The sequence below is a fragment of the Podarcis tiliguerta genome, assembly GCF_965153285.1.
Source record: "Podarcis tiliguerta genome assembly, chromosome: 10".
In the NCBI taxonomy this organism is placed as follows: Eukaryota; Metazoa; Chordata; class Lepidosauria; order Squamata; family Lacertidae; genus Podarcis; species Podarcis tiliguerta.
The window spans coordinates 47,674,439-47,701,245 of NC_139543.1; the positions used below are offsets into that span (position 1 = coordinate 47,674,439).

Here is a 26,807-nt window from a genome sequence, read left to right on the forward strand (position 1 = left end):
AGCCCAGTTCAAGGTCCTTGTATTAATTTACAAAGCCCTGAACAACTTGCGTCCAGGATTGTCTGAACCCTTTTATTTGAGCTTGAACTCATCGGCTAGAGCACCATTGGTTGTTCTCCAAACTTGTGAGGCTCATTTGACAACAGCAAGGGAGCCCTTAGTGTCATCAGCCCAATTTTGTGGAATATTCTGCCAAGAGAAATTCAGAAGAGGAAAAGCTGAAAACTTTTCTATTCCATCAAGCTTATGCACACAATTAAGAATACATAGTATTGTGGTTTTTACTGCCTTTTAACAATGCTTTCATTATCCTTTATGGCTTATTACATATTGTTACATTCTATGGTTGTAGCATGAACATTTTGGCCTTATTTGTACCCCACCTTGATTGATCAAGGGTGGTTTAAAAATGGCTTCATAAATAACAAAGAAACAACTGTGTCCCTAAAAATGAAATTGTTCTGCTCGTTTCTCCTTCAAGACCCACCCAAATAAGCTAGTTCTCAGGCACCACAGATGACCTCTAAGTGTGGCTCCAGTCCATTTCGAGATCAGCTTCACAGGCTGCAATAGCTCTAACATTGAGTCATGGCTGGGCAATTAGCCAGATTTGAGATTACTACAAAGTCATAAAGGTAGCAGTGGAAACGATTGTGTTCTCTTCTGCACTTCAGTTAGCTTTTGAAACTATAGACCTATGAAAAAGCAGGACATAAAATGGTGCTGGCTCAGACGAGCAGCATGTTGTGCACGGGCACACACACACAAACATACTGCAAGGACTATAGAGCTCGGCCATGAAACTCATGGATTGAAATGCATTGGCAAAGTTTTGTGTGATTCCCAGGGCTTGAAATGTCAAGTGGAAATAGAAGCCACCCTCATACTCCCTAAACAAGGCTTGAAGGCCAGTTCTCACATTACTTGAGTTGAAGGGAACCCTCTCAGCACCCTGCTGATGAGTTAGCTAGTTTAAACGAGAAAAGCAAATGTTACTTTGTGAGAAGTAGATGAGCAGAAATGTAAACAGAGGTAAATAGGATGTTGTCTCTCAAAATAAATGCTTGGGAACAGAAGCCGGTGCCTCCTGGCAATGTGTCTGGATGCTTGCTTTGGTTCAGCGGACCATGTGTTGTTGCATTTGACCTTCACTCCAGCAGCCCTGATCCTGCCTTGCTCGTCACTGATCTCTGGGGACCACTAGGGCAGGGTAGGCAAACTAAGGCCCAGGGGCTGGATCCGGCCCAATCAGCTTCTAAATCCAGCTGCGGACAGTCCGGGAATCAGCATGTTTTTACACGAGTAGAATGTGTGCTTTTATTTAAAATGCATCTCTGGGTTAGTTGTGGAGCATTTGTTCACCCCCCCCCCAATATAGTCCGCCCCCCACAAGGCCTGAGGGACAGTGGACTGGCCCCCTGCTGAAAAAGTTTGCTGACCCATGCACAAGGGCTTCTCTCTTACTCTTGGTATCCGTGATCTGCAAAGACTGGTCCTAAAGCAACACTCTGGCCTATGCTCCCTGCACCCCTTTGCCTGAGAAATTCCAGGAGCAGAATGATCCAGCTATGGAGAAAGATAGTGCAGAATCTCTCCCCCCCAATTTTAAAATTAAGGCCTGGGGTCATCCAGTGAAGCTGAATGGTGAGAGATTCAGGACAGACAAACAGGACAGGCCACAGCACACGGATGACCTATGGAATTTGCTTCCACAAGATGTGGTGACAGCCACCAATTTAGATGGCTTTAAAGGGGGATTAGATGAAATTTATGAAGGCTAAGGCTATGAATGACAACTAGTTAAGATGCCTCTGAATGCCAGTTGCTGGGGCACAGCAGCAGGAGAGGGGAGTGGTGCTCATGTCCTGCCTGGGGCTTCCCGGAGGGGTCTGGTGGGTCACTCTGTGCAACGGGATACTGGACTAGATGGGCCTTTGATCTGATCCCGCTGGACTCTTCTTAACTTTCTTCTTATCGCAAACAGGTCATTGGCGCAGGCTTCTTATACAGCAAATTTCCTCAGGAAATGGTTAAATCCATATTAAATGGGAATACTGTACAAAAAGGCATTTTGATACTAAGGACTTGTAGATACCGCAACAAACAAACAAACCTGCATGCATGCATGAAGAGCAGCCATGACACAATGAGCCCCCATCTGGAAGCAACCCAAGACAAATGAGCAACCCCCACCCCGTTGTCTTATCTCATTTTTGTGTTGATTCCTATATCTCCTTTCTTTGGTTCCTCTCATTTCTAAGAGGCATTGATAGACCTATCAAGGAGCAGCGAACTCCATAAATAACTTAGATGAAGAAGAAGAGTTTGGATTTGATATCCTGCTTTATCACTACCCGAAGGAGTCTCAAAGCAGCTAACATTCTCCTTTCCCTTCCTCCCCCACAACACTCTGTGAGGTGAGTGGGGCTGAGAGACTTCAGAGAAGTGTGACTGGCCCAAGGTCACCCAGCAGCTGCATGTGGAGGAGCGGAGACGCGAACCCGGTTCACCAGATTACGAGTCTACCGCTCTTAACCACTACACCACTCTGGCTCTTGTGCAATGAAGGACTTCATCCCCCCCCCGACTCTAACAGACAGCCACTCACTTTCCCTCAGTTCTGACTATCTTGCTTATGACAGAGAATGCTTTTTGCTGTCACACACTCTGTACCCATTACCTGATTGTTAGAAACCTCCAGAGGTGCCAGCTTGTGAGGGCGATGGCTGGGGGCCAATGTCGTGTGTGACATCATACTCCTCCACCTCTTCCTGGTGCCACCACTGGCTGTAGGCTGCTCCCACCCTCCTTCCCCTCTGTGGCAGGAGGAGGATGAAAAGGAGCCGGCTAGTGGAGCCATGTTATGCTCAGCTCTGCACTCAGCTCTGCGCACAGCCTTCTCTGTCTCCTCAACATTGGGGTGCCCCAGCTCCCGAAAGATATTGAGAGGGCCCAAAGCTGCTCAGCCCTCAGGAACTGGTGCCCCTAGAAAACGCCACTCTGTTCATCTACCTGCCATTGCCATGGAAAGGAACTGAGATTGAGTCCTCTGTGTTCTTATATGCAGAGCCATCTTTCCCATATGGTGTAGTGGTTCATTGTGCCAGGGCACTGGCCTCTCAGGGGTGCCCCAGCGAGTGGGGGAGCTGCGCGGCTTTGCTGGCGGCCTCCCCTTTCCCTGCACACCTGTCAGCTGTGCCCCATCAACCATATGGCTGACGGGCATGCAGCTTGCCTCCCAAGTCTCTGCAGGAGGAGAGTGATCCCCACAGAGGCTTAGGATGGAAGCTGCGCCCCACCAACTATATGGCTGGTGGGCGCGCAGCTTTCCTCCCAAGCCTCTGTGGGGATTGCTGTCCCGCAGTGCCATGGGGAAGAGTTGCGTACCCCCCACATGGCTGGAAGTGCGCAGCTTCGTGTGTCCCCCCCCCACTATCCATGGTAATTTGGGGGTGCTGAGCAGATATTTGCACCCTGGCGCCACATCTGCTAAAGACGGCCCTGCTCATATGAGTGGAAAATTACTGGGCCTGAGTCCATGAAGTATCTCAGGCCCTGACTGTTGCCTACGTGAGAGCTGCCCTGTCTCTCCTCCTCTTTGGATATCTTGAGAATGGCTGATATGTTGGCGGAGTTCTGTTCGTTCTCATTTTCTGCCTGCATTGGATAAATAAGTATAAATAGACAGAAGTTGGGAGCTAGGCTGAAGAGGGAAAACTGTGTCAGTACACAGACTGCAATGCAAGAAAATGACAGCCTTAAATTGCTCGACTAGGAGGGCTAAGTTCAAATCCTGACCCGTCCACGAAGCTCACTGGATGACCTTGGGCCAGTAGTACTCACTTTGCCTAGCTTACCTCTACAGATGACCATAACTTTCAATCCTACAGCAGTGTGGACCTTCCTAAGGAGCTTTGGCCCTCAGGTTTGGCATCAAAATGTGGGATGAGTCCTCTTGGTACCAAATCCACAGTTTCGCAAACCATCTTATGGTGCCAAGGTTGCCCTAAAGTGATTCTGTGCCTGCAGCAGAAAAGGCAACTTGTGGCATTGCTGTCCCATCTGCTTGGTACAAGACAGGATTCCCCAGAAAGTCTGCTTGCACAAGCCTTGATGAAATTAATTCAAGCTGTGCATGTTCATTTCAATGGGGCTTGCAGAGGAGAACCCCCTGATGGATTGGCCCAATGCCTCTGACCTTACTATTCCTATCCCTTCCTATTCTGCTACCCACAACGACACACCCCAAATGAATTGGCCACTGGACCAAACTTTGTGTTAGAGATGCCTCTGCCTGATTCTTAGCAACATACAGCAGGTATATGAGAGTGCAGAATGTTGGAGCACATGTTTTTCAGGGTATATATTTGGATGCACAGCTCTGCCCCACAGTTTTTAATCACAACAGCATTTGGAATAAGTGACATGTAATCTCTTAAAAAACATGTTTTTCAGCTATTCATCTCAGCAGTGTCTTGTGGAATTGAATGCTAATTGCATCGAGCATAACCCTTCCTCCCACTAGTGGTTTTTTTAAAAGCCTTTTGTAATTCTCAAGAACTAGATCCACTGGGAATAACAGCCCACTTATTATGGGCTTGCTGCAAACACCCCACACCATTTCCTCTACGAGCTGCATTGTGCCTGATGGGGCTATGCAGGGGAGAAGGGTGAGTACCATTAGAGAAGAAGAAATGGCCCTCACTCTCTTCCCTGGCTCTTCTATAATGCCAGAAAATGCCCTCCTCTAAGGACTAAGAGCATAAGCACAGCACCACTGACTCAGTCCAAAGACCTATCTATTCCAGGACAAATGTGCAGACAGCTTTGATCCTAAGCAACTGGATTCAGAGTCTCTGATAGTACATAGCCATCATGAATAGTGGCCCTTGATAGTCTCATCCTCCATGAATTAGACCAATCCCCATTCTCATCATATCTGTATATCAGGGATGGGGAACCTGTGGCCTCCCAGATGGACTCCAACTCCCATTAGCCACAATTAGTGTGGCCAAAGGCCAGGAATGATGGGAAATGTGGTCCATTGTCATCTGGAGGATCATAGGTCCCCCACCACTGTCATATTTTTTGTGGGATAATCTTACTTCCATGGGGGCCTGCTTACCCATGCATGCCTCTAATCATTTGTGCCTGCACCCTGTGCAACAGTTTCCAAGGCAACTCTCCAGTTGCCTTGTTAAATATCCCAATTTTTAGGGTCTAGCCCATCTTTCAGAACAACTAATGTTTAGAGTGAAGCTGTATGTATGACTACTCAAAAGAATGTTCCATTGAATTCCTGGCCATGCTCCAAGGAAAGTGGACCTAGGACTGCAAGCTTTCATTCATTCATTCTTGCAAACCACTCTGGGAATATGATTGAAGGGAAGTATGAAAATACACATATCAAACACACAAAGTCCTCAGAACTAAATATATCACAAAATTAGAGAAGATCCACCAAGTCCTTAGTATGCTGTTCATGCGAAACTTGGGTCTGACCGTATATTAATAACTACACTAAAAACTAAAGTCTTTAGTGGTAGCATAAAGCTGATTTTTCTGCAGGAGAGAAAGCTCTCAGCCATGAACATATTTTTAATTAGACCAGATTTTATTTGATCATGCAATTAATTCCTTGGGTCCATTTAAATATGCTTCAAAACCTCAATTAAACTGTCCTTTCAGGATCTCAGAGGAAAGAAATGAACAGGTTTTTAGAGTGAGAAGCTCAAAGCAAACATTTGTTTATTAGGTGTATTTATAGTCTTCCTTCATCAAAGTAGGGTTCTTTAACACTTACTATATGGAGAAGCCATTTCTCATACATCCATTATCAAAGAGAACAGAGAACAACAGGGCAGGTTTTTGTTCTCAAGTTAGATATAAAATAGCTCAGTTGATTAGAGCATGGTGCTGATAATGCCAAGGTTGCAGGTTTGAGCCCCATATGGGACAGCTGCATGTTCCTGCATTGCAGGGGGTTGGACTTCACTAGATTATCCACAGGGTACCATCTCTATGATTCTGAATGCCATTTCTGATGCTATTTGATTGATATATTACTATTTATTATATGAGATTTGGTCAGAATGGTCCCTCCTTCTACAAAATAATCAAGGCAGCTTACAAGCAGGAAAATATCAGCAAAAGAAATCAGCAACCAGTAATTTAAAATAGTATGTGGGAACCCTTCCCAATCTTATTTGTTTGCTTACTGAGGCTGCAACCGAGAGCAGAAGAGCTGCTTAACCCTCCCCCTCCCTGCCATTTTTGGGGCTCTAAATTCCTGCCCCCAGCTGCTTTCTTGCCTGCCAGGCAAAAGGTATATGGCTGCCCTGAACATTTTCCCTCAAAGGAAGAAAAAGGCACTTGGGGAGAGCCTCATTTTGTGTGAACCAATGGCAAAAGGGGAAAGGGTTAATCTGCCTCTCTCCTTCCAAGTCTTGGTCTGAAATTGGCAAAGGGAGGGAGGGAGGGAGAGAGGGAGAGAGAGAGAGAGAGAGAGAGAGAGAGAGAGAGAGAGAGAACCCAGCCCAGGGAAATTGGCTTGTATGTCTCTTGTGTATGGTTTTGTTTGGCCTTGGCTCATAGTGGCTGTGCTTAACTAGATTAGGAGGTAAATTGCTCTTTGCAGTAGTAAAAGTAGGGACAGAATAGTATAGTATTGGTTATGAGCAAAGAAAAAACCAAGCAAAGCCCCTGAGCTGTTGCTAGAAAGCTGGTGTTCATTTTGGCTGCCTTCGACTGCCCTCCCCACATTTGAGGATCATTTTCTGGCTTTGCTGTGTTACAGCTGGTCAAAACAAAGAGCCCGAGAAAGTGTGATGTGGTTTATATTTTTTGCTTCACCCTTCTGGTTCTCCTTTATTTAGCCTTCTTTCCAAAAAACCCAGCAGGCATTTGAGACAACAAGGGAAGCCGATATCCTACAGTCGCAATCAATCACTCCTTCTTAGGCATCGTGTCTAAATCCAGGTAGCATGGCTGCCAGGCCTAAGCTCTGAAAGCTGCAGTTGGTCTCCAAATGAGAGCTGGAAAAACAATAACAACCACAGGAGAGTAGGTGGGAGCCTGTGTGTACATATGGACATGGGTCTTTCTCTGTGTGCATTTGTAGACCCCCCCTGCTCCAAAAAACCCAGGTTGCTAGGGGGAGATTTGCATCCTTCCAAAAGCCTCTGTTAACTTCAGGTGGTTAAATGTAAACAGCAAACACCTTTAAAGACTCTGGTGAGGGCAGTCACTGCAGGGAGCTCACTTCATCTTGCCAGGCACTAAAATCTTTGCAGTTTTCTTGTAGAGGTTGGTGATAGAAGCAGAAACACCTGCTCCTCTCTTGTTAAGGCTGCACCATGGGCTCCTACTGCATTACTGGCCAGAGGCTGGGAGCATTATACAGTGGTACCTCGGGTTACAGACGCTTCAGGTTACAGACTCCACTAACCTATAAATAGTACTTCGGGTTAAGAACTTTGCTTCAGGATGAGAACAGAAATCGTGCGGCAGCGGCATGGCAGCATCGGGAGGCCCCATTAGCTAAAGTGGTACCCCAGGTATCCCCAATAAGAGTTTCAGGTTAAGAACGGACCTCCAGAATGAATTAAGTTCTTAACCCGAGGTACCACTATATTGCTAACTGCTAGGTGGCTCCAGAACAATTAAGAAGGCATAGCTAGAATGGCCACCTTGTTTCAGGCAGGCTGTCTGCACTCTTGACAGGAGCAGAACAGGTGGGAAATTCAACCAGGGAGAAGAGTTCCCCATTGCTACATTTCCTTATTCAAGGGGAAACCAAACCTGTTGCATTTCTGCCTGCTGCCAGCACAGGAGCCCTGCAAGGCAGCAGAGGGAACTCACCTCACAGGGGGAAATTGCTTGTAAAAATGCATAGGTAAAGGGTAAAGCAACCCCTGACTGGTAAGTCTAGTTGCAAACGACTCTGGGGTTGCAGCGCTCATCTCGCTTTACTGGCTGAGCGAGCCGGCACACAGCTTCCGGGTCATGTGGCCAGCATGACTAAGCCACTTCTGGCGAACCAGAGCAGTGCACGGAAACACCATTTAGCTTCCCGCCAGAGCGGTACCTATTTATCTACTTGCACTTTGAGGTGCTTTCGAACTGCTAGGTTGGCAGGAGCAGGGACCAAACAACGAGAGCTCACTCTGTTGCGGGGATTCGAACTGCTGAGCCCTAGGCTCTGTGGTTTAGACCACAGCGCCACCCATTAGGCAAAATTGCATACATAAATGCATATATTGGGAGTAATGGCTCCCAAAATGCATACAAATGTTCATGTGGACAATACACACACAAACTGCAAATATATGCAGAAATGGGGCAAACTGAAGGTAAGTTTTGAAAAATGAGAAACCAAAACTGATAAGATTCACTCATCTCTAATTTAGAGTTCTGCATTAGATTAAGGGAGCAAACCTATAGCAAGATTGACCAGGATGAATGAATTAGGATCCAGCAGATCTCCGGCTAATCTGGGAGGTTTCCAGTGCTGCTGCGGTGCACTGGAGTTGCTCCCTCATTCTTAGCTCAGCTGGAGACATGGCAGCATATCTTCCCCATCCCATTTGAGCCCGCTGGGCAGCTCTGAAAACTGGGCATTCTGGGGCTTGGTAGGGGCAGGACCAGGGTGGGGGGCTTAGGCAGGATCCTAACCCCATTGAGCTTGGTCACATGACCTGGCAACCCAACATAAAATGGAAAAAAGGGTGACATAAGTCAAGCACTGTTTTAAAGGCTTGTTTTCCCTCTGCCAGGCTTTGGGCAGCTCAGCCAGCCAAAGCCCCACTTCTGCGCGATGTCTGGGTTTGGTGTAACTTTCCCTTGGTTTCCTGGACACTGGATTGCTTTGCCCTGACGCCTTGTGTATAGGCTTGCTCCCTAAATAACTGAGCAGTTGCTGCTCTTCCATGACAGGGCTGGCCCTGGTTAGGTTACATAAATGCAAAGTATTATTACGGCTGGTTTTTGCAGATGACGTGGCTCTCCGTGTGGGCATAGCTGCTTTGTGTGTGATCTGAAACCTCCCCCTGCCCTGTCAAAATAAGGTACTGCATGATGCCCACACTCTTTTCTGAAAACAATAACCGTAACACCTGAATAGGATGAAGAATATCTGCTTAGCCTAAAGGGAAGAAAAATAATTAGTCTCTAGAGACTCGGTGTGTGGAAAGTATTTGCATCGGTTCTGTTGAGTTGCTGGAGAACGTTTCTGTTATGTAATGTGTCTTTTCCTATGGGTGGATGAATAGCGGTCAGAAAATAGACCTCACCCCTTTTACATTAACCCTGTCTTATTTCTGTTTAACTAGACAATCTTCAGCAACAACCCATCTGATCTTTCTGCCTTGCACAGCAGCAGCTACTGCAATTATTTGTTTAAAAAGTAAGTTTTCATCAACTAAATTTTTGTCTGCTGCTGTTGATAAGAGGCAGCAACCCCCGAAAAATGTTTAGGGAGCATGTGGGGCCCCCGAGGAGTTTGCCTGCCTCCTCACACTCAGCTGCCCTACAACTGGGGGCGGGGAGGCAGCGGACGGACTGTTTGGGGCAGCGCAGAGCCTGCGGGCACTCAGGCCACTGCATCACTCCCAGGAGAGATGTGTCATTCAGGCGCGCTGCGGTGACTGCTGCCCGGCATTTTGTCACCTCCCCCCAGTGGTGACACCCAGGGCGGACCACCCCACCGCACCCCCCTTCCTCCACCCCTGACTAAGGTCAACAAGGGCAGTGCCTTCTCTACACAGTGAGCTCACACCTCAGATTATATAGATCTGTACACTTCAAAAAGAAGATTGCACTTTCTGTGGCTGCAGATTAGAAACTGAGGGAACTGACCACAAGATGGTATCATTGTGCTTCCTATCTAGGCTGGTCAGAGTAATATTTCAAAACGTAAAGAGTTGAGTATACAGTATTTATTTAACAGCCGGCTGTAAATGTTAAGAGCCAAGGTTCCAAAACAAAGGGTGTTCATTATGTTCTGAAGGGCTGTAATGGTCTGAAACATCGAGGGGCATTCCTTTAAAATATGCTAAAATTAAACAACTTCCTAGTACACACTACTTCGAACTAGGCCCGTTATCCGTATCCCAAACCTCATGCAACAAGACTGAAAGCCATTAAGGGAGATTTCATGTTATATTTGTAGCCGTCAGGGAGCCTCAATGCTCTAGTGAGCCACAGTTCATATGCTTCTAATAATCTGCAGACTCAGGAACTCCAGGAACCAGAGTAGACCTAAGTTTCGATTCTCCATGCTCTATCTGTAATTGTGCTGCCACTGGCTAACTGTGGAAAAGGATAGTGTAGCTAACAGGCTTATGTGATCTAAAACACACCCTGCAACATCCCACTGATCAAAATTAGGGTGCTCGTTTCTTCAGTCCCAAGCTCTTGTGGGAGCCAGGTGACTCATGAGAGAGCGCAAGACCAAAAAATGAGCATCTTTTGGTCCGGCACTTTGGCCTGAGCCAGTTGACTTGCAGCACAGTTATGGACCAAAAGACAGGACATTCCAGGATCCGATCAGAATCTGGGATGGCTTCTGTAGTTCTGGAGTGTCCTGCTTAAACTGGGACAGTTGAGGAGTATGCATGAAGCCCTATTTACATATGTAGCACATAAACAGCTCTAGCTTGCATATGTTCTTATGAGATCTCATATAGCTGATCTGATTTGCCATTTCAAACAGATCCTCTCCTCCTTGCAAATGATGGTAGTTGCAACCTCTACTCTATGTACGTTCTTCTTTCTTTGCTAAGTGTTTATAGAAAGTTTATAATGGATTCTCTCTCATTCAGTTCCTTGCTGTGTTGCTATATACTAAGTTCCAGATGGAGTAATTTACAGTCTTCATAATATTACTGGCATAATCTTCTCTCCCCTCCCCTCTCTGTGTGTATACACACCCACACACCCAAGTTTAACATCATTTCTGCCACAATGGAAATATATTTAGCTGACAATAGCCACGAGGATGGCTATTCCTGTGCTCTAAATTTCCATCAAGAATTATCTTCCATATAATGCATCTTACATTTGCTAAGACTTTGCACTGAACTATGCAAAGCATTCATTTTGTTTGCTGCCTTGGACATGCCAAACAGAGATGCAACTATAACTCTGAACAAACAAACAAACCTCCGGTAGCAACCAGATCCGCGGTCAACATTCTTACCTCTCCAGCAGCGTCACATTCAAGTCTCTTATGACCTTGCTTCGTGAACTTGGCTTTTCACAGTCATCATCAATCATAGAGTTGGAGTGAGTTGGACCACAAAGATGAAAGGACCAGCTTTAGTCCTTAAGCTGAACCCATCCTCTGTTAATAGATAATCAGATATGTTAGAAAGAAAAAAAGAAAATGGAATTTCAGCAGGTGCAGATTTTTCCCCAGCTCTGCACACTACAGCATGACATGTGGCAGTGCCAGATTTTCCCACTTCTGCTAACTATTGGAAACACAGGATGTGAGCACAATGTTGCATCTGGATTTCCTAGCAGCTTGTCAGAAGATTTAGTTAAACGCAGGTTGGGGAACATTCTTCAGGCTAAAGGCCATATTCCTATGTGGGCAACCTTCTGAGAGCCACATGCCAGTAGTGGGTGGAGCCAGAGCCAGAAGTGGGTGGAGTCACAAATGCAAATGTCACGCTCGTACAGTAGGGTAGTTTCTACACCTGCACACCCCTCTCAGCCCAGACAACCATGGTGGATTCTTAGGTTTCAAGGACACGTTCCAAACTGGCAAAAACACTCAGAGAACATGAGGAAGGCGTGATGAGGGATGTGGCCTGGAGTCAGGAGGTGTGGTCAAGGAAACAGCATGGCCTGGAGAAATTTCCAAGGGCCATATAGAGAGGTTTGGGGGATCACATTTTGACCTTTGCCTTGAGGTACCCCCACACCTGAGTTAAACAATCTAGGGTGATGAAAATTACAAGTCAAGATAAAAATCATCTCCCAGTAACTGTGGTCAGTTTCTTTCAGACTCCAAATACACACAGTATAAAGCAAGCTAAATCCCAAAGCCCTCCAGGCCTCACCCCCCCCCAATTTAAAATGGTTAATAGCCATACAACAAAGATCCAGTCCTCCCACGCTTGTTCCGTGCACTTAATAGAATTGAAATTATAATAAACCCAAAGCTGGCTAAACTGTTTATGAGGTGTTGACTGGCTTTCAGGCACTCACATGTAAACACCTTGTATTGGACTGCAATTTCAGTTGGGATCATTCCTGCTCATTACTTCTGCATCAGAAAAAGCAATGCAATTTACAGTCTGAATGATAATGCATGCAGCCAGCTTGCTAAAATCACCGCTAATTATCTAGTGCATTGTTGCCAGACCAGGCTCGTATTCTTGCTGAACGAGATCAGTTGAAGTTACAGATGGGGCTAGCTCAAGGTATTTTGTCACTCTATGAGAGATACAACTTTGTTTGCCCTCCACCAGCCATCTTGTATGCAGAACAACATGATGTTGGATCATGGTTGGTGGGAAAGCTAGAGTTTCCCAAGATACTGTTTTCTTAGATCCATTTTTAATTTCTAAACTTACACGATCAGCGTCATGGCTTCGCAGCATTACAACAGTTCAAAAGTCAGGCCTCAGCCCAGCATTTGTTTTCAATGTCAGGATTCCTGGACTCTGTTCCTGGAACATATTGTTATGAGACTGAGATTAGATTAAATGATGCGCAGGGTCCCACCCCTGAGATTTTACAATTGAGATCTAGAGAAGAATGACTGCTAAAATGGTCCATCTAGTTTCTTTTATTAAGTAAATAGGCCTGGCCATGTCTGCTAAGGATCTTCTTTGTTATTGTGATGGCCTGGGATTCCGATTCGGAGGATGAAACAGAGGAATCCCGGCCTGCACAGGAGTCCCCGCCTCCAGGGCCGGCTGAACTGGGGCCAGGCCTAGATGCTGAAGAGCCTGCACCTGTGGCAGTGCATCAGGAGCTGGCCCCAGGTGAAGCCCTTCTGGCCCCAGAGAGGCTTGACGACTCAGTGGCCACAGGTGAGCCTCCTCCAGGGCCCAGTAACCCTTCGGCCTCTCCTGATCTGCAGAGGTTTAGAGCAGAGAGGCGAAGGGAACTGGTTGCCCCCAGGAGGAGTGCTCGCCTTAAGGCCAGAGGAGGCGGGGCTCCTGGGGGCCGGGACCGCCCCTGGCCTTAGAAGAGGATAAAAGCCCAGTCAGCCCGGCCCCAGGTTGCGGGAGCAACGTCGTTGTTGGCTTCGGACCTTCCTGCGTTCTTGATCCCTGCTCGGCCTCCTGTTCCTGACTATCCGGTACTCCTGTTCCCTGCTCGGCCTCCTGTTCCCGACCATCCGGTGTTCCTGTTCCCTGCACAGCCTCCTGTTCCAGCGTTCCTGTTCACCGCCCGGCACTCTGCCTCGGACCTTGCCCCTCTTCGTGTGGACTTTGCTACACCCAAGGTACCTTACCCCCGGGACCAGCACAGTTTGCTCCCGCCACCTCCCGCACTCCCCCTTCGTCGGGGTGCGTTCGGGAAGAGCCAGAGGCCATGGCTGAACAGGCGGCTGCACTGGTGGCTTTGGCCCAGGAGAACCAGGCCTTGTCTCACACCGTGCAGCAGCTCAGTGACGCGGTTGAGGCACTTCAGCAACGCTTGGAAGCCCTACCGGCTCCTGGGGCCGACGCCCCGGCTCCGGGCAAGTACCCAGTGGCTTTGCCTGAGAAATTTGATGGAGCCCCGGCCAGCTTTCCCATGTTCCTGGCCCAGGCCAAATTGTATATTCAGGGGCGAGCCCGGAACTTTCCTGACGACCGTACCAAGGTGCACTTTTTGATTAGCTTGTTAAAGGACCAGGCGGCCAAGTGGGCGTTGCCGCTACTCAGGCAAGACTCCCCCTTGCTGGCAGACTATACGGGGTTTTGCAATCGTTTGGAGGCCGCGTTCGGCAACCCCCAGAAAGAGAGTCAAGCCAACCGGGCGATTCGGCATTTGAAACAGGGCAAGTCCACGGTGGCCACATATACCACGGAGTTCCGGCTGTTGGCACAGGACTTGACCTGGAATGACTCGGCACTGCGGGACCAGTATCTCGAAGGGCTTTCGGACGAGGTACTGGACCAGTTGGCCACAATGGAACGCCCCACCACGCTGGACACTCTCATTCAACGGAGTCTACAAATAGGCGACCGGTTGGAGGATCGTCGTCAGGCCCGGGGTCGCCGACACTTCCAGTTCACGGCACCAGCTTTTTCCGGCAGCCCCACGGTCACAACTGATTTAACGGAGGAGCCTATGCAGCTCGGGGCAGTGCGGCCACGCCTTTCCCCCGCAGAGAAGGCGCGGCGTCGGGATGGAAATCTCTGTCTTTACTGTGGCGGAAGTGGACACTTCGCTCGGTCCTGCCCTGAGAAACGCCAGCCGCAGGGAAACCGCCAACCCCAGTAGCTGATGGCCCTAGCTACCGGGGGTCCCAAACCGTACAGAATGGGCCCGCACCAATGGACTTGCAACATCTTATGGTTTCGGTACGTTTATACCCTCCAGGTGGGCCCTGGATCCTCACCCAGGCTTTGGTAGATTCAGGGGCAACCCGCTCCTATATGGACGCGGCTTTTGCCGCCCATCATCAGGTGCCACTTCGGAACAAGCCAGTACCGGTCCAGGTGGAAGCGATTGACGGACGACTTCTGCGTTCAGGTGCCGTTACTCAGGAGACCCAGCCTCTGGTCCTGTGTCTCCAGCAGCACCGGGAGTTGCGAACTTTGGACATTGCCTCTATGCCCCGCTTCCCCCTGGTGCTCGGGATGGACTGGCTGGAGGCCCACAACGTTCAGATTGACTGGGTCAAACGGACCGTGCACTTCCCAGACCCATGTTCCCATGCTCAATCCGGAACGCTGGCGGCCGCGCCCTCAGAGGAGGCAGCACCCACGCTCCCAGCCGTGTACCAGGACTACCAGGACGTGTTCGAGGAACGGGGGGCAGACCAGCTGCCGCCGCATCGGCCTTTTGACTGCGGCATAGACCTCCAACCCGGAGCGCCTTTACCAGTGAGTCGCTTATATTCCCTAACAGAGCCAGAGCGCGAGGCTTTGCAGGACTTCTTGCGCAAGAACCTGGAGCGTGGGTTCATTAGGCCTTCCACCTCGCCCACCGCGGCGCCGGTGCTTTTTGTTAAGAAGAAATGTGGGGAACTCCGCCCTTGCCATGATTACCGAGCCCTGAACAAAATTACCGTCCCAGACCGGTACCCCTTGCCCCTTATCTCGGAGCTGCTGGAGCGGGTGCAAGGGGCACAGGTGTTCACCAAGCTGGACCTCCGGGGGGCCTACAACTTGATTCGGATCCGAGCCGGGGATGAGTGGAAGACAGCGTTTGGGACCCGGTACGGGCAGTTCGAATATTTGGTTATGCCTTTCGGTTTGTGCAACGCGCCTGCTGTGTTTCAACGCTACATCAACCACGTGTTTCAGGACCTGTTAGACAAGTACGTGGTGGTGTATTTGGATGACATACTGATTTACTCCCGTGACCCGGCTCGCCATGAGGGACATGTCCGGACCGTGCTGCAGCGCTTGCGTGAGCACCGTTTGTACGCAAAGCTCAGCAAGTGCGAGTTCCATCAGCGGACTGTGGACTTCCTTGGTCACCGGCTCTCTCCAGATGGGGTGCAAATGGACCCGGGGAAGGTGACAGCGGTTCAAGAATGGGCGGCACCCCGGAACCGCAAGGACCTACAGCGTTTCCTGGGGTTCGCCAATTACTACCGGACCTTCATCGCTGATTATGCTCATCGCACCACCCCGTTGACCCGGCTACTGCGCCCAAAGACGCCGTTTTCCTGGGACAAGGAGGCAGAGGAGGCGTTTCAGGGGTTGAAGGCCTGTTTCCAGAGGGCACCAATCTTACAACATCCTGACCCCTCTCGACCCTTTGTGGTGGAGACCGACGCTTCCAGTACGGCTCTCGGTGCCGTCTTGTCTCAACAGATTGGTCCTGAAGCGCCACTCTTACCCTGTGCCTTCTATTCCCGCCAGCTCCTACCAGCGGAGCGTAACTATACTGTGTGGGAGCGGGAACTACTGGCCATCAAGGTAGCCTTTGAGGTCTGGCGCCACCATCTTGAGGGGGCACGACATCCGGTGGAGGTGAGAACCGACCACCGGAACCTGGAGTACCTCCAGACCACCCGCAAGCTGAACCAAAGACAGATCCGGTGGGCGTTGTTCTTTTCCCGGTTCCAGTTCCGGATCCGCTACATCCCTAGCTCTCAGAATCAGAAGGCGGATGCCCTGTCCCGGAAACCTGACGACAACGCAGACACGGTACAGCAAGCAGAACCCACCACGATCCTACCTCCGGCTGCATTCCTGGCCACCCAGGAGGCGCAGCCACTGCAGGTTCGGGTGCGGGAACAGCAGCGGGTCGACGCTTGGGCCCAGGAACGACTCCGGGAGCTGGCTGAAGGGTCCAGCCCACAGTATCCGGGGCTGGTCCTGCATCAGGGCCTTCTGCTGCACCACGGTCGTTTGTACATCCCGCCAGGGCCACTACGGCTGGAGGTTCTCCGGATGGCCCATGATGCCCCAGCAGCGGGGCACTTTGGACGGTATCGGACCACCCATCTGGTCAGTCGAGAGTTTTGGTGGCCCCGCCTGAAGGCTGACGTGGCTCGCTACGTTGCTGGTTGTGATGTCTGCCGGCGCGCCAAGGGACCTACCGGGCGACCCCCCGGCCTACTTCAGCCATTGCCAGTTCCACCGCACCCTTGGCACACGGTTTCGTTGGACTTTGTAGTGGACTTACCCTCGTCTCGTGGCTGTACCTGCCTTCTGGTTTTCTCCGACCATTTCACCAAGATGGTGCACTGCGCTCCCTGTCCATCTGTACCCACAGCCAAGGAAACTGCTCAGCTGTACCTTCAGCATGTCTTCCGCCTGCATGGCCTACCTGAGCGCGTGGTGTCCGACCGGGGCGTTCAGTTCACATCCCGGTTCTGGCAAGCACTACACCAGACCCTCGGGACGGAGGTCTGCCTCTCGTCAGCCTATCACCCACAGACCGATGGCCAGACGGAACGGGCGAACGCGGTGCTGGAGCAGTACCTCCGGTGTTACTGCAGCTACCAGCAGGATGACTGGGTCGACCACCTGGCATTGGCGGAGTTCGCCTACAATAACGCGGTGAATGCGTCCACCCAGCAGACCCCGTTCCAGGCCAGTTATGGTTATCATCCACGGCTGTTTCCAGAGGTGCTGCCGACATCCGCAGTCCCGGCGGTGACGGAGTGGCTTCAAGAGCTCCAGTCCCAGCAACAGCTTTTGGTGGAGCAACTGCACCAGGCCAAGGAAGCGTACAAGGCCCAGGCCGACCGCCACCGCCAGGTGGGGCCGGAACTTCGCGTCGGTGACCTGGTTTGGCTCTCCACTCGCCACCTCCACCCCTCTCGACCTTCGCGGAAGTTGGACGCCCGCTTCACCGGCCCGTTCCCTATCGTAGACCAAGTCTCTCCTGTGGCATTTCGTCTCCGGTTACCCGCAACCCTGAAGGTTCACCCGGTCTTCCACAGGTCCCTTTTGAGTCCGGTGGCCCCACCCGACGAGTTCCACCCGAACCGTCCCCGACCGCAGCCAGTGTTGGTTCGGGGAGAGCCTGAGTACGAGGTGGAACGCATCCTGGACTCCCGATACCGCAGGGGGAAGCTGCAGTATCTCATTGACTGGAAGGGGTACGGACCGGAGGACCGTTCCTGGGAACCAGCGGCCAACGTCCACGCACCTGCCTGCCTCCGAGAGTTCCATGCGACGTACCCCGGCAAGCCGGGTCCGGACCCTCGGTTGAGGGGGGGGCCTGGGAGGGGGGATGGTGTGATGGCCTGGGATTCCGATTCGGAGGATGAAACAGAGGAATCCCGGCCTGCACAGGAGTCCCCGCCTCCAGGGCCGGCTGAACTGGGGCCAGGCCTAGATGCTGAAGAGCCTGCACCTGTGGCAGTGCATCAGGAGCTGGCCCCAGGTGAAGCCCTTCTGGCCCCAGAGAGGCTTGACGACTCAGTGGCCACAGGTGAGCCTCCTCCAGGGCCCAGTAACCCTTCGGCCTCTCCTGATCTGCAGAGGTTTAGAGCAGAGAGGCGAAGGGAACTGGTTGCCCCCAGGAGGAGTGCTCGCCTTAAGGCCAGAGGAGGCGGGGCTCCTGGGGGCCGGGACCGCCCCTGGCCTTAGAAGAGGATAAAAGCCCAGTCAGCCCGGCCCCAGGTTGCGGGAGCAACGTCGTTGTTGGCTTCGGACCTTCCTGCGTTCTTGATCCCTGCTCGGCCTCCTGTTCCTGACTATCCGGTACTCCTGTTCCCTGCTCGGCCTCCTGTTCCCGACCATCCGGTGTTCCTGTTCCCTGCACAGCCTCCTGTTCCAGCGTTCCTGTTCACCGCCCGGCACTCTGCCTCGGACCTTGCCCCTCTTCGTGTGGACTTTGCTACACCCAAGGTACCTTACCCCCGGGACCAGCACAGTTATGTAAGGTGGCAGTAATTGCTATTGTTGGCATCTGTCTGTCTCCAGATACAATAGAATGTGCCTCTGCCTTCAGTAGGGTGAAGTCAAATTGCTGCATTAGCAGCACCAAAGTGGCCTCCCCCAGGGTGCGGGCCTGGGCAGTGTGTCTGGAGGTTCTGGACTGCCCAGATGACAATACCTCCTTCTTGGCTTCACTGATGTGGTCCAAAGGAAAGCAGAGCGATACTAATGGCACCAGCCTGGCTGCAGGAGTTGCTGGAAGGAAGCGTACAGGAAGCCATCCAACCATCTCAGGGACTCTGATCTGGATTTGTGTAGGGTTTACTCCTTTGCCTTTTCTTCTCCTGAAGATGTCCCACAAGGCAGCAGAGGGTTAGGACCAGAGTTTTCCTTCTATATGGGCTACCTTCCCAGGTTGGTCTTGTCAGCTCAATCCACCAGAGCCTGTCTTCTCATGCAGGGGAAGTTACTAACTCACCAAGGCTCTGAGACCCATCGACTACCCTCACCTGGTTTAGCCGGCCAGTTGAATCAGTTCCTGGGGTGTGGTTGCTGTCGCATGCTGACAACCTCTAGGAGCCACAGGTGAGAGCTGAGTTCAGGGTGGGGATCAAATGTGGACAAAGTACCCCAGAAGAAGCATGATATGTCCTCCACCAGACATACTACCCCATCCTCTAACACTTCACACACCCCAACAACTATAGCAATTGCTTTAGTGCCACAGAACCTGAATAGCTGGCGATATTTCTGGAAGGCGAGAACCAGTATGGCAAAAGAGGGCATGTCTTTGTTTCCCCTTGCCAGGCTGAAGGTGATGTCCTCCGAGTGTGTGAAAGAGAACAATAGAATGGCAGGTTTACATGATAAATATATAAATATATGTAATATTACGTGATATAATATTATATAATATAATAGCATTGTAGTAGCCACTATGTTGCAAGCAGTAAGCAATACTGCAAGGACTGAGTCAGGTGTATTGCTAACTAAAGCTCCACCAGCAAAACCATGTGTCCTCACACACTCTACCATACCTGGTCCTAAGAAGAAGCTGTGCTTCCCTGGGCAGAAAGGGCTCTGTCGCCTCCTTTTACAGCCTTTCTTTCCAGCCAGTCGCCTCCTGCTGAGAGGGAAGGGCTGCTTTGCTGGCAGAGTCAATGCATCCCAGCAGTGAGTGGCAGGCTCGGACTTTTGCTGCCTAGGATGCCAAAGACCTTTTGGCTGTTGGTAGGAGGAGAGAATAGAGCTTTTTGCTCTGCAGCTTGAGACTGAGCGGCTGCACACCAGTGGTAAACAGCCTGCTGATGAGCAGTTGCAAAAACTCTTTATTATTGTGCACAGGCTGCCTCATTGTACATTTTCTCGACCGCTATTGTGCATCTATGGCACTGTGCAGACCTTGCAATAGTGGCAGCGTGCTGATTTCAGGCAATGAGATTAGCGCTAATGCTGGGCTGAAGTATTCATCCCTGTGATTTTCATACATTTCAGGGGGCGGTGGAGTAAAAACACTGCCAAATGCTGAATTGATTTGAATCTGAATGAATTTTAAGAGTTAAGTGTATGTGTGTGTGTGTGCATTGCATACCTTTAAATGCAAAGTTGCTGAGGTTCTCCTATCAGATTATGCACAAATCTTGCAGTGCAGTTTAAAAAAAATACTCAAAGATGTTTCTTTTACAGGAAATATATTTCCGGGAAAGTGCATTGGAGAGCACACAAAAAAGTGCCTTTTAGGGGATGAATGCAGATAAAATCAATACAATTTAAATGCAACAATTTAATGTTTCTTAAAAAAACGGAGTGGGTATCAATATGTTTGCATGAATGTGAAATTGTCAAGAAATGGAAAAAGTATCCTCCACCCACCCACTCACTCCTAATTTAAATGTAAGACCCCCCCCCTGAAAAAGTTCTTAAAATTGACCCTGAAAATCTTTGAATACCCCTTCACCACATTCACATAAGAGGAATGCATTGAAAACTACATTGGAAAAAAACCTAATAGGAAGAGGAGCAGTGGCCATTGCTGAGCAAGGCTGCTAAGCAACAGTGATACGTCTTCCATCATGAAATATCTTCCTGCTGGGTGACTTGCCAGAGGACTTTGATAAGAAGTTGTTGAAGGGAGTTAGGGAGTTGCAGAGCAAGTTATCCCCAGAGTTAGTTAGGGAGTTACTGCATTAGAGAATTATTCTGATAGTTAATGAGGGCTCATCCACAGTTCTGCTTGCCCCCAGGAAAACCTGCTGTTTGCAGCTGAATTGGAGCAAACACCAATGGGATTGTTTGCTCCAATTTAGCACTAAAGTGTGTGTTTTCTGGGAGACAGCAGTGGGGCAAAGGCAGAACCAGTAAATCATGTGCCTAGAAAGCACAGGAGAAGTAGAAAATCACCTGGAACCTTGGTTTCTAGGCATGGGCAAGTGGAAGTGTGGACGAACAGTTACAGCATCAGCTAGGAAGTTATAGCATTAGTTAGATGGTTGTAGCATTGATTAGAGCAGGAGGGAACTAGCTATAGAAAATCGTTACATCTTTTAAAATGTTAGTAAGGATTTCTTAGTGGTTTCTGTATTCTGATTCTATCACCATCCATGAAGATTCAGAATTAAAGGAGACCATCTCACCCCATTCTTGGCTGGGTTATTTTCCAAATATTATCCTCAGGACCCATTTAAATGTCCATGAAATGTTTTTTTTCCTTTTCTTTTATGGGTGCATTCTGAGCAATACCATCTCCAAGTCTGGGATGATCTTTCAACAAGATGTTCTCAGTATATCCAGCTCCTGACTGCCTTTTTCACAGATAATGACAGCAAATTCACGTCAAGCCTGGAGGTGTCTTTAAAGATTGGTTTCTTTAAAGAAAAGCAAGTGGGGGGGGGACTCTGCAGAGATGCAAGAAAGGAAAATCAATTTCTAGCATTGATGGCGACAGTGTATATAGTCCAGCCCCTGGCTTGGAGGAAGGTGCTGAAAATCCATGTTGCTTTTGGGGAGACCTGGTGCCCTTGGATTGGATTGGATTGAACTGGCTCTGATTTATCAGCAGAGGAAATGGTGTGTACAGAAATGGAATTGTTATGAGGCCAGCGAGAATTTGGCTAAACGAGTAAGAAGGAGACACATCTCTGATTTAGGGAGGCTTAATCAGCCTCCCTTTTGAAGCAAGTAAATAAGAATTTATTGTTTGATCTATCCATTCATTCACAATTGAAGGGGATAAAGGAAAAAGAAAAACCAGCTATCTGAAGAATCAAGGCATCATGAAGCCCGGAGAAAAGCTGCTGTCCCACTTCTTTTGAAAGTCTGGCACTTAGAGTCACTGTGGTGCAGTGGTTAGAGCAGGGGTTGCCAATGTGGTGCCCATGGGTGGGCCTTCTCTGAGGTCTGCTGGGCCCCCTCCCTCCCCTCCCCATGCCGAAATCTCCCTCCTATGCTTTTTAAGGGTGGGGGGAAGGTAACCACATGCCACACAAAGGGGGCAGTGAGCAGGACGTGTCAAGGGTTTGCAGGCTGCAGCAGAAGTCATAGAATCAGAACTGTAGGGTTGGAAGTCATCCAGTCCAACCACTTGCAATGAAGGAATCACACCTTGACAGATGGCTATCCAACCTCTTTTTAAAAACTTCCAGTGAAGGAGAGCACAGCACCTTCTGAGGTAGCCCGATTCCACTGTAGACCAGCTCTTACCCAATCAGAAAGTAATTTCTAATGCTTAGTTGCAGTCTCCTTTCTTGTAGTTTCAAGTGCCATGTTGGCAGCCTCAGACTTACTCATAAGAAGCACTCATGGCAGATACAACCCCAACAGAAATGCTTTGATATTGCCACAAAACATGATTTCTTTGACTGAAGGTTGTTCAAATTTTCTGTTGCACTTGCAGCATTTGGAAACTGAGCAGGATTAATGACACTGGGCTGGACTGTATTTAATACGGCGTTTAGAGCTTATCAGAGCAACGGACTGGAATAGGAGAGATTACCGGGCCAACGCAATACATTTTGTTGCCCAAGGCAGAACAGAATAGCAATGATTATGCTTTCTGTTTTGGCATGTGGGGGACCAATTATTATTATTTTGGTACCTAGGGCATAAAACCCTACAAGCACTCATCCCTGGGAGTAAAAAGGACAGCAACAGTATATCACACAACTAGCAATTCTGCTGCCCTTTCACGACACTCAAAATCAGCTGCCTGAGACAACTGACTCATGCTTTCTAACGTTAGGGCCGGCCTTGTTATCATACAGGACAGGAAAGAACAAAACCACTTTTATCTTAGAGCTGGTTCACATATGCACAGGCCTCACTTGATCTCTCCTTCCTTGACTCCTGGATGCTGGTTCTGTGAGCTGCCTCTCCTGAAAAGCATTGTGTTTGGGATTATATGAAATACCGAACATCTGTTGGTGGCGTCTAATCTGTGAGGGCTCATTTCCATGTGGAATATGTAGCATTTGATGACCCTGCTTGAAACAACCCCTAATTCCTCCCTCCTCCAGCCCCCAGACATTGCAAGACAGCACTCCTGTTTTGATAAGTGCCCATTCAACCCGATTCGTCAATGTTGCTTGAGCTGTTTGGGCACGTGTGGACATGAAACTTTTAAGCTCTTGATTGTAGGGACAAATAATGAAACACAATGGCTGCCATATTTAATCCCACAACCCACATGGTTAGACATTTTGTCCTCTTTTTCTGTGTAGATATTTCCAACCCTTTCCTCTCAGGTGAAAAATGTTTTCTGTGCCTCTGCTCTCTTTCTCTCCCACCTACAAGGAGGTATTTCTCAGGTTGCAATGTGCAGATTTGGTGTTTCTTTCCCCCCTTTCTTATAATACTTATTGTTTGCACTGGCTGCCTCCACTTGCGGCTTGAGTGACACTAATCAGCGGTGTGGGAGGGAGAATATTAACAGCGCAGTGCCTGACAAATCTCACTCATGGCTGAGAAGGGACCTTGACAAATAATGAAGGATATGAGGTCTGTTTTTCCAGCATCCACAACAACAAAAAATGACTCACTCCATGTGGAGAGACGGCAGCAGACAAACGATCTCAAAAAGAATGGCTCCAAGGCTGTGTACACACCATACATTTAAAGCACATGCCCCACCCAGAATCCTGGGCATTGTAGTTTATCCCTCACAGAGCCACACAATTCCCAGCACCCTTTATGCAATCTATGCATTATCAACTGAATATCTGGCATGTGGCCCTTTTTAAGAGAAACAGCTAGGACCGAGGCCAGCGCCTGGAGAGCTGACTCAAAGGTGTGGCCTGGCTGCAGAAGTTGCTCCCAGGCCTCATCAAGAACAAAGGGTAATTTACCCTTAAGTCAGCTTGTAGTGTCTGTATGAATATCTGAGAATGGGACACTTTGCAGTTTATAGAATTCTTTTTGGGGTTAAGGTGGGAGAAATGTGCTTTGGATGCGTTTGAAATGTATGGTGTGTGCACGGCTCAAAAGAGTGAATTGCCTTTCACCCCAGTGAGTTAAATTAATTCACCCATGTGCAATAAACACACACACACACACACACACACACACACAAACCTGGATGCCCACTGTACGAAAGAAAGGAGAGACTTGGAGGATCTCAAATTATTTCAGTTGCGCATGGTACCAGTGATCTGCTTCATGTTTTCTTTTTCAAAGATAATGCAGCAGACATACAAGTAAGGCGCATGAGGATCTTTGGGTCCTGATTTTCTTTTCCTGCAAGAAAGACAGATGACCATATAACTATATCTATCTATCATCTATCTATCTATCATCTATCTATCTATCTATCTATCTATCTAATCTATCTATCATCTATCTATCTATCTATCTATCTATCTATCTATCATCTATCTATCTATCATCTATCTATCTATCTATCTATCTATCTATCTATATCTATCTATCATCATCTATCTATCATCTCTATCTATCTCCTATCCCAGCTTCCCTCCAAGGAGCTCAAGGTGGGATACACGGTTTCCCTTCCTTCTCTCCATTTTGCCCTCACAACAACCCTGTGAGGTAGGCTTAGCTAAGGGGTCATCCAATGAGCTTTCATGGCTGAGTGGCGATTTGAACCCTGGGTCTCCCAGGTCCACCTTAACCACTATGGCACAGTGGCTCTCAAGTGAAACCTCCACATAGGAATCACATTACAGTTATCAATCTGATCCAGGGAAGGTTTTTCAAGATTAAGAAACTTAAGCTTAAGTGTATGGATCATATTCTTATGAACAGCTCCCATAGACTTTGTCACTATTGGTTTTGCCCACCAAAAGCCCACCTTGGATTTGGTGAAATGAAGTTCACATTTCTTAATGGCCCAGGAAGGCCAGTTTAGGAACATAGGAAGGTGCCTTAAACCAAGTCAGACCCTTTGCTCCGTTCACTTGTGCTTAGCATTTTCTACAGGGGTTTCAGACAAGAGTCTTCCCAAGCCTTACCAGGAGATGACAGGGCTTGAAACTGGCACCCTCTGCATGCAGAACAGATGCTCTGTCACTGAGCCATGGCCTTTCCCCATGTCACTGTATGGGAGCTAATTGCTAGAAGATGGTTTATTGTGGCAGGGAACTCTTTCTGGGCTGACGGGAAGGAGGGAGTGAGGAGTTTGGAAGCATCTTAGGCTTCAGAGTGCCTCTCCCTGGTGCCTCTATCCGGATGTCCTTTTCATTCTGCATTCATGAGGATATGCGATAATGCTGGTATGGGGTGCTGAACCATGACCCCTTTTCCATGCCTTTTGCAAAAGTTTCAGGGCAGATATTGAAGTGCAGGTGGGTTCCCATGAGGCAAGACACAGTGATAACAGCAAGAACCTTTTATCGAACTAACAGAAATAGACAACAGGGGCAAAGCAACTGTTTATATACATTTCTGAAGGCCTGGACCACTCCCACTCCCAATGTGATTGGCTGTCTAAACTTCCTAGCTGCGAATCATAACTCACAGTTTAAGGGCCAATGGCAGAGGCCCAAATCCTGAAATGTCCTGTGATTGGATATCATGTATCAAATCAGAACACAGGGGCTCAGAATCCTTTGTCCAGACTCAAGCTCAGGCAAACACAGACCACTGAATACATAACAGATATACTGCTTTGATTCCAGTTGGTGCATGTGTCCCATAGCTCCCTTCTGAAATCCTGTAACTTTTCATACCACGAATGTCCTGGGCCCTTTTTCTCCTCCTTTTGTCGCACTATTTGTTGCACCTCCAGACAGCAATAATGTGGTGACATCAAGGAAGCATCACAGAACTAATAAAGCAGAATGATGCATGGACTGTTCTGTATAAATCCATCACTCATGCACTATTATTGCATCAATGACATATTGAAGGATACAGTATACCTGTAAAAAGAATCCCAACAGTCTGTGGGGGCCTTGGATATTGAAGGTACAGTTGTGGATCTGCTGCATGGCAGGAGTGTGAATGTTGATTGGCTTCACTTATGCCCTGCCTGAATAACTGGAAATCAAATAGTACAAAAATGCTGTAAGTCTTCACTTGGGGCATTGTAGAGCATTTATTTAATAATGGGCTTTGCATTTCCGTGCTCTGGAAGTACAGTCTGAAATAAGAAGTAATGGGGTTTTCTTAATTTGAAAGGGGTAAGAATTAGTAAAATGTTCTCTATGGAAACTTTGTGTTTATGTCCGTCTGTCCAGCTCCACTTGCTTTTTCTGCTCCTTCATGCAGGAGATCTAAAACACCTGCTCTTAGCAACATGACTAGCAGGCACTGAAAAATCTCTTCTGTTAACATCACACACTTTGTGGGGGAGTGTATGAATCTTCTGAAGACAGGAGTGACAGCGAATGCTAAACACCAAGAAGACAAGTCAGCTGCCAGAGAGGACACAGTGAAATAGCTTTCTTGATGGCTTTATATGCAATGTGACTTTAAAGAAGGAAGGAAGAGATTTAACCAAAGGGAGCAGGAAAACAATCACTTCATCAAATTTTCTTTTCTGTTTGGCATGGGTGTTTTGTTTCTTTGCTTGTTTCTTCTTTGGTGGGGGGGGGGGGCGCTGTCTGCTTTGTTTGTATTTAATTGTTTTACACCATGAAGGTAATTCTGCATGCTTGGTGTGTGGGTGTGAGTTCTGAATTTTGTCTGTTTTTCTTCTTTGAAATGGTGATATTGTGGTGCCCAAAACAGTTTCTTAGATTTCCCAATGTGCCCCAGCACCCAAAGAGCTTGGGGAGCCCTGTAGACAATATGCTCCAGTGTTTTATAGAGAAAAATAGGAAGGCATTTATCACATCCTTATTC

General features: G+C 48.6%; 1 long non-coding RNA gene across 1 annotated transcript in view; it reads right to left on the reverse strand.

Moving 5' to 3' along the window:
* LOC310658645 overlaps nt 1–26,807 on the reverse strand; it is a 151,625-nt gene that overhangs the window by 41,704 nt on the left and 83,114 nt on the right. The gene's annotated exons all lie outside the window — the stretch shown is intronic.